General features: G+C 43.5%; 1 pseudogene; it reads right to left on the minus strand.

Annotated features, from left to right (window-relative positions):
- Window positions 1-6928: 6928 nt before the first annotated feature.
- Window positions 6929-7876, minus strand: LOC119306209 (annotated as a pseudogene).
- Between the last annotated feature and the right edge of the window lie 419 nt (window positions 7877-8295).

The following is an 8295-nucleotide window of genomic DNA, read 5'->3' on the forward strand; positions in this document are numbered from 1 at the left end:
AGAAAAATATAATTACTATTTTATTTAGATTTTTTTGGTAATATGATTAGTTAGAAAAATATTAGTTAGTTAGTAAAATACTAGTTTATTTTTAGTAAGTACTATATAGTAAGTGCTACTTTGGTTTTAGTAAGTACTACTTTATTTATTTATAGTAAGTGCTTAGTAGTTGAACTAGATAGTTGATTTAATTAATAAAACTACTTTATTTAAATATATATAGAAGTATGTAGTAAGTGCTACTTTATTTATTTATAGTAAGTGCTACTTTATTTATTTATAGTAAGTGTTACTTTATTTATTTATAGTAAGTGCTTAGTAGTTGAACTAGATAGTTGATTTAATTAATAAAACTACTTTATTTAACTATATATAGAAGTACGGAGTTCCCGCATCGACGTCGGCGATGCCTATCCCGCATCCTCGTCATCGTCGACTCGGCGGATGGAGGCCTGCTTGATCAGGGCCATGTTCGGGACTGGGCTCCGCCGGACTGGTATTGGGAGGTGCTACCTTCTGGGGGACGTAGGTTGGTGAGGAGGCAGCCCGTTGTTGACCCGATCCTTGTTTGGTGGCGGTCGCGTGAGCCAGTGACGGTGCCGAGGCTTCCGGACACCGCGGAGGTGGTACGTCACTGTGTCAGCGAGGAGGACGAGCACGTTCGTCGCTACATGGCTGCGTTGGAGGGCAGGTTCGACAATACCTGGAAGGTTCTTCAGGGATCTCACTGGAGCTATGATCCTGTGATCGTTCCTTATCTTTGGGTGTCCACCGCCCGCGACGATACCCGTCGGGCGCTACGATTCTAGCTGTATTAATTAGCGATGCTATATGTATGATAGTATTCGAGGAGTATTCGATGATGTACGGACACAAGAGATGATGTACTTTTGGTTATAATTGAATGCATGCTAATTTGAATACTACTTTATTTTATGATTTCGTTTTGCTTATTGAATGCTCATATTGGAAAAGTACTCCTACTTTGAATGCTAAAATTGAAGAGCACTCCATGCAGAAATCTAGGAGCCCCCTCCATCATCCACGCCGTCGTGGGGGTAGCTTCTCCTTCATTCCCGTGTGCTAGACAATTTGTTGTAATAATGCACTCGGGAATGAAAGGAGGAGCTACATACCATCACCGATAGTCAACCCGTGATTAATAATAATGATCTAATTTAGGTTTTTTAGTACATATATTTAATATTTGAATTATGAACTTAGGCCAGAAATGTCGTACTCGGACGATGAAAACCGCCCGGGGGAGTGCGACTGGTGCCACAACGACCGAGGTATGTGCGACAGGTTCATTGAGCTGGACGAAGATCGGCGCTTCAGCATTAAGCTCGAGGAGACCTTCGATGTTCATACAGTACGCAACGACAATAATAGTTTTTTTTTCGTAATTAAGCATGACTTCAACTATTTTAACGTGTATTTTTCATCTTTTCCAATTCGACTAGCTTATCCCATGCTTTGCAAGAAGCTATGTCTTGGAGAGGATGGGTTTTTAAGACCATGAAAGTATGGAAACCAAAAAAATTATCCTAAGTACCCATCATGGTGTGGATTTTCAAGTAAAGCTGTACAATGCTCAGAGTGTAACCCATTTTTGTTGCAAAAACTGGGAAGCACTTTGCAAGATGTATGGTTTTGATGAGGGTATGCTTGTCACCATGGATCTTGGTGATCCTAGAATCGCGCAAGAGAGACCTTCGATTTTCATCCTTGTGGATACACCTCCAATTCTTCCCCCATGTGAGCTTAACATAGTTATTAAGTAATTTATATTGTTTATTTCAAAATAGTTGACAACTTATTTCCATAGACAGCTTATTTTCATTCTTCAAAGAATGTGCAGAAGATGGTAGACAGAACCTACTACACCGAAGGCTCTGAACTAACTTATCAGGAGAAAAATCATCTAGCCGCATTTTGTACTGATCTTGAGAATTACAATATCTACAATCAAACTCCTCAACATTATGGTCAATACGTGCCACTAGTGCACGTGTTGAACTACGGTAACTACCATGGAGATACCCTGGTAAGATTTTTTACTATTACGACATCCGTGCATCTTTTTGCACACTTCTAAAACTAGTACATCATTGCGAACTACGAAGTTATTACTATGTTTTTCAACAGATAATCCCGAATGATCGTGTGCCTCATCTGATGTATAGACACAGTAGCCTTCATGTTTTGAACATACAACCAGGTCTTCCTACGAATCTGAACTGTCCATACCGGGTTTCTAAAAAAGGTGGAGACATGACAATCAAAGAATGGAAAAAATGTATGGACAGTCGTAAGGAGCTTCTTGGAAGCAACAATCAGCGAAGGGCAAAAATTGGAGACAGGATGATCGCCATTCTTCATAATGGAGAGTCAGGGTCTATATTGTTTTATGCTATTCTACCTTAAGGGTGTTTAGGTCATGTCCTACCTGATACTGATGATCATGTGCTAAGAACAATTATGTAGGGTTGGGTTCGATGACTATGAGGATGATGATCATATGACTTATTATTAATAACGAGTATAAGTTGTATGATGATGCATGATTAGTAGGACTTGTTATTATATATGATGATGTATGATGCGACCATGCATGAGTTATTATATTAGCGGGTGAAATGAACATATATAGCAGCAGCGTTGGTAAATCAAGGACGAAGATATAAGAGAGGACACTTCTCTCTATTAGCTAGCTAATAACAACCTAAAAATAACCCCCAAAACCCCTAAAGCAGCCACTTTTCTAAAAAATAAACATGGACTTTTGGTCCCGGTTGGTGCCACCAACCGGGACCAAAGGCCCCCTGACTGGGCTCGGCGCACAGGGCCACGTGGAGGCACATTGGTCCGGGTTCGTGTTTGAACCGGGACTAATGGGTGGAGGTATTAGTAACGACCCATTAGTCCCGGTTCATGAACCGGGACTAAAGGCCCTTACAAACCGGGACTATTAGGTGTTTTTCTACTAGTGATATAGCTCTCCAGAGCATCTAATTAAACCATACATTGAAATTATGTAAAACATTTCAATGCAACAACAAATGCGATCATAATCGCAACTAAGGTAACAATTGATCTAACTGCATAATGATACCAAGCCTCGGTATGAATGGCATATTTTGTAATCTTTTTAATCTTCAACCGCATTGCATCCATCTTGATCTTTTGATCATCGACGACATCCGCAACATGCAACTCCAATATCATCTTCTCCTCCTCAATTTTTCTTATTTTTTCCTTCAAGTAATTTTTTTCTTCAACTAAATTTAACCTTTCGACAATAGGTCGGTTGGAATTTCCGGTTCAACAACCTCCTAGATAAATAAAATCTATGTCACGTTGGTCGGCATAATTGTCATAAACAATAAATGAACCAAATAGTTATCAAAAGATAATATATACCACATCTGAATCATAGACAGGACGAGGACCGACGGGGGTGGATACCAAAACCATCATACTATATAATAACAAGGAATAATAAAAATAAGAAAATTAGAGAAGTATCTATCTGAAGTAAGAATATTTTTTCTTTCAGAAAGAAGATAAGAACAAGAGGCTCACCACGGTGGTGCCGGCGACGAGATCGGCACGGGCGATCGACGGCGGTGAAGACGGGGACGGGACGTGATGGACCGCTAAACCTAGACAAATCTCGGGGAAAATGGAGCTCGGATGTCGAGTTTCGAGAGGAGAAAGATTAACTAGTGTGGCTCGGAAATTTCATCGAACACCTCATGTGCATAGGAGGTGAGCTAAAGCACCCAAATGCCCTCCCCTTGCCGGCCAGAAAAACAGAGTACTGTGGAGTGCTCTGCTGCGGCGATGGAGTATATATAGGCAACTCATTTGTCCCGGTTCATGGTAGAAACCGGGACTAAAGCCCGGTAATCTGTCCCGGTTCAAGCCACAAACCGGGACCAATGATTGTTGGCCAGGAGCGAGGACCATTGGTCCCGGTTCGTGCCTAGAACCAGGACAAATGGATCCAGACGAAGCGGGACCAATGCCCCTCATGAACCGGGACTAATGCCCCCCATGGGTCCCGGTTCGTGAAGAACCGAGACTAATGGGCTGGCCAGGCCCGAACCAAAGCTCTGTTTTCTACTAGTGACATATCATTATGAACATCCTCGAGATACTAAGCCAGCACAACACCTTAAGATTAAGAAGCCATATATAGGCGTCTTCGTAGTCGATGAGGGCATCTTCTCTCACTGAACGAGCATCAATGGAAAGTCTCAAAATGAAAATGCGAGCATAAGTGTCAAGTCTATAACATAAATCCTGATGGGCTTATTCCACCACAATTAGGAACCTAACCATTGATCAGTTCGCCCAAAATTCATCATTCCGCTCTCCTATTCTGTCCCATCCGGTTTTCTATCTCAGTTTGTGCGTACTGTGTACATGGTTCATTCTCCCCATCCGACCACCATGAACAAGAAGCTGACAAGAAATAAAACTGCTCGGTGTGACATGCACCCATCGGTATTTCATAACAGTTTTATTTAAGTTTGAGAAAAATTCTATTTCTTGTCCCTCAAGTTTTCGTAAAGTCCGGATTTGGTCACTCAAATCGAAAACCATACAACTTACACCCTCAACTCTCTAATATGGACAAGTTTCGTCCCTCGGCCTAGCTAAAGTGGTTTTCATGCTGACATCATTCTGACCATAGCTGACTGAGTTGACAACCACATCATCATCTTTTTCATTTTATCCCCGCTCTCACAGCAGTGGACATTTTATCGGGAGAGGATTTAGGGCATACAAGTGTGGTGGCACGCGGATTCTATGTTGTTTATCTGCGCCAAGATGCGCATATTTGGGGATGTATAAACTGATTTCTATTTTCGCTTTTATCTGTAATGTCTTCATAAATCTTTTGTATCTGTAATGTGTTCATATATCTTGGAGATATGCCTATTCGTGTGGGGTCGTATACCTATTCTGTGGGGTGCCTGAACAGTGAAAAAGGAAATAAAAAATACTTATAGAATAGATAAGGAAAAATGATTCACCATGTTCTAGTTCTGGTACTCTTATTGCTTCATATTTGTTCTTCTCTCCTGTTCATCAAACCAGAATATGCACCTTCAACAATCATCTGAGTACGCGAAAGGAAAGAGTTCATCTGGTGTCCTCAGAGATTGAAGCCTTTTGATAAGAAGCCCCACCTCGCAGTAGTATATTTGGTTAAAACGGGGCGAAAGCCTTTTTCGGTAGTATATTTGATGCGAACGAGTATAGATTCGGTCGCAAAGCTTGATTTTCAAGAACAAGCACTTAATATATGGTATAGTTGCTCATTCTGATATTTGATATTTGTATTTATTGCATCAGTGATCGTGTTGGTCATTTGTTATCTTCGAACAAATGTTCTGTCCGAAATATTGAGTATTTTCTATTTCAATTTGTTTGAACTGGAACCTTATTTGTTTGTATTTGTTTGAAGAGAAGTTGTGCTAACTAAAGAAAATCTCGCTCGACGAAACTGACAAGGAAGCGGGAAGTGTAGGTTTTGTACTCATGATGAGACAATTAAACACATCTTGTTTCAATGCAAGTTTGCATGTTCTACATGGCCCATCACCCAAACATGATGCGAACATGCTTGATTCAGGATGACTGGGACCCCTCAAAAGAAAAAAAACTTAGCTTGGTTCAGGATGACAGCATTCTTGATTCCTGCAGATGACGAGGCGCAGGTGCCCCTTTCTACGAAAGAACATGAGGTGCCACGCTGCCTCTCCTGCTTCCTGTACGTAGATATGGATTAGTTTTTTGGGGCATATTTATGGATTAGTTTTTATAGGCAATATAATTATGGACTGGTGAATAATATCGTTTGGGCTTGTAAAATCGAAGGCTAATATGATCCGCTACTGGGCTTATAGGGTGGCCTATTTTGTTAACGGGCCTTGTGGCTTATTACATAAGAACTTCGTGGTCACGTTTACTGCATTTCAATTCTAAACTCAAAAACCCCTCCCCAGAAAAAGTCTACACTCAAAAAAAAAAAATCAGTTCAATTGTGGATCCTAATTTGTGATTCAGATATACAAAACATACATCTTTTTGCAAACAGAAACCTTGTGTAATAACATTTGGGTAAAAACTTGAACTGAGCTATATGAAGCCAAAAACAGTAATTCCCAAAACCACAATCGGGCATTTCAGCAAAACAATGGAAGCGGCTCCTCTGACGTACGGCCCCTGCCGTTGTGGCACTGCCATGTGGGCCTGTTTCCTGATGGGCTCACCTGTCCGTGGTGGAACGGCACCGTGCCGAACGGCAGAGGGTCCTCGTCCCAAAACAATAGTCTGTCCAAACCTGCTAAAGAGTGAACAGATGTTGCCTGAACAGAAGTCAGGCAGCAGTACAGTAAAAACTGCAGTACTCCCGGCAATTGTACGAAGCAATGAAGACAAATAGAGAGGTACTAGCTGAAGAGACTTGTATCTTCTGAACTAAACCTCCGTCTAATTAGCACACCTTGTTCATGGTTAATAGTCCCAGCAACATTTGGACAGAATCATGCCGTTCTTAATTTTCCATAAAAGACACAGTGCCAAACAAAAAACCTAAAAGAACCGAGGTACATCGCATCCTTGTGACAAAAAGACTACAAATAGTATTAGGTCATTTCGTATCCATTCTGAGTAACATTCCAGACTTTTCTGAGTAACATTCTGAATAGAATTGCACTTGTCATGCATGCATGCATGCGTCGAAACCTAGCCATGTCCATGCCCTTGATTTTCTTCTCCCAAGTCAACAAGCTACAACCTTGGACAAGAGGAGATCCTTCAAAAGACCAGGGCAGTGCTTGGTTAAAAACTCAAGGCCTTCAGACTCGATGAGCGCATTCAGATTCGCTGACGAGCTGAGGAATACCAAACATGCTTTCTTAAGCCCATGGCAGTGGTGCTGCTCCGCCAATGTCACCATGGCCGCCATGGAGCTCCTATCGATATGATTGCTCAGTTTATCTTCACAAATCAGCTTCAACCTCCCCAAATCATACATGTCAGCTGCGACAAGCAAATGTTGAGCCATGTGATATTCTTCTTCTTGCTTCATATCCGGCAACGTGTCCGTATACATGAAAGTAAGCAGAGCACTGAACACCTGTGCCTCCATGTCATCTATACGTATGGCATTTTTGGTGGTGCTCTCCTCCATGGAACCAAAGAACTCTGCTTTGAAAACAGGAGAGCGCGCCGCGAGCACGTACCGGTGCGCAGAGAAAGTCTCACCGCCGACTAGGAATTCGACATCGGCGCCCGCCTTGCTTGACAGGAGATCCCCTAAGTGCTGGTGCAAGTCAGACGGCGGTACCACGATGGATGGAGTCACCTGCCCGTGGAACAAGCCTAGGACAGTGATGTCGACCTTGATAGTGAAGGAATCGTCCTTGAGATGCTCTGATTCCTCTAATTCATCCCTTTTGATGAACCTATCATATCCCCAAGTTTTATTCACAGCGTAGTTGTTGGTGGTGGTACGTTCGGTGTAGGACGGCACAGGATTCCCCTGTTGGTCGAGTAAGCTGAACTTAGCTTGTGCCTTCACGGCCTCGGCCTCCGTGACGGCATCATCCAAGACGAGAAAAACGGATATGTAATCGGTATCTCCGTTCTTGTTCCCGTTGGGATAGTAACGAAGATGCCATGTGCGGCCTCCCAGCTGGAACGGGCTAGACTCGATCGACTTACCATTGGGGACCTCCTTGGTGCGCGAGTAGCTGACGATCTTGAGCAAGTGGTAACCGCACACGGCGCTAGCGACGATGGAGGAAGCGGATACGGAGGGAAGGCTGTCTCCGGCCTCGTGCGAGGAGGTAGGCATGGTGTACGGCGTGATCGATTCGGCCGGTCGGTGGCGACGGTGCGAGGGTGAGGGTTTTAGGGTTTTGGATGGACTCCGCTGCAGACATAAGGCCGCGTATATGATGCAGATCGGACGCTCATGCATGTACGTGACATAAAAGGGAAAGGGCAGTAATCTGCGCCGGTGCGCCGGCCGAACGATTCGGCCGGTCGGCTGCCCACCGTCGGATCACTTTGCCCAGGGCCGTTAGATCACGCCCTTCTATCGCCCCGTTCCTCGCACACGAACAACAATGACGCCCTTTCATCCCCGCGACGCTGTTCGTGCTGGACACCCACCATGGGCGCTTCGAGGCCTGACCTTAAAGCATCACCAGCTTGCCACCGGTCGCCATCCTTGCCCCGGTCGCCATCCTCGTCACCGGCTCACCACCCTCG

The sequence above is a fragment of the Triticum dicoccoides genome, chromosome 5B, assembly GCF_002162155.2.
Source record: "Triticum dicoccoides isolate Atlit2015 ecotype Zavitan chromosome 5B, WEW_v2.0, whole genome shotgun sequence".
In the NCBI taxonomy this organism is placed as follows: Eukaryota; Viridiplantae; Streptophyta; class Magnoliopsida; order Poales; family Poaceae; genus Triticum; species Triticum dicoccoides.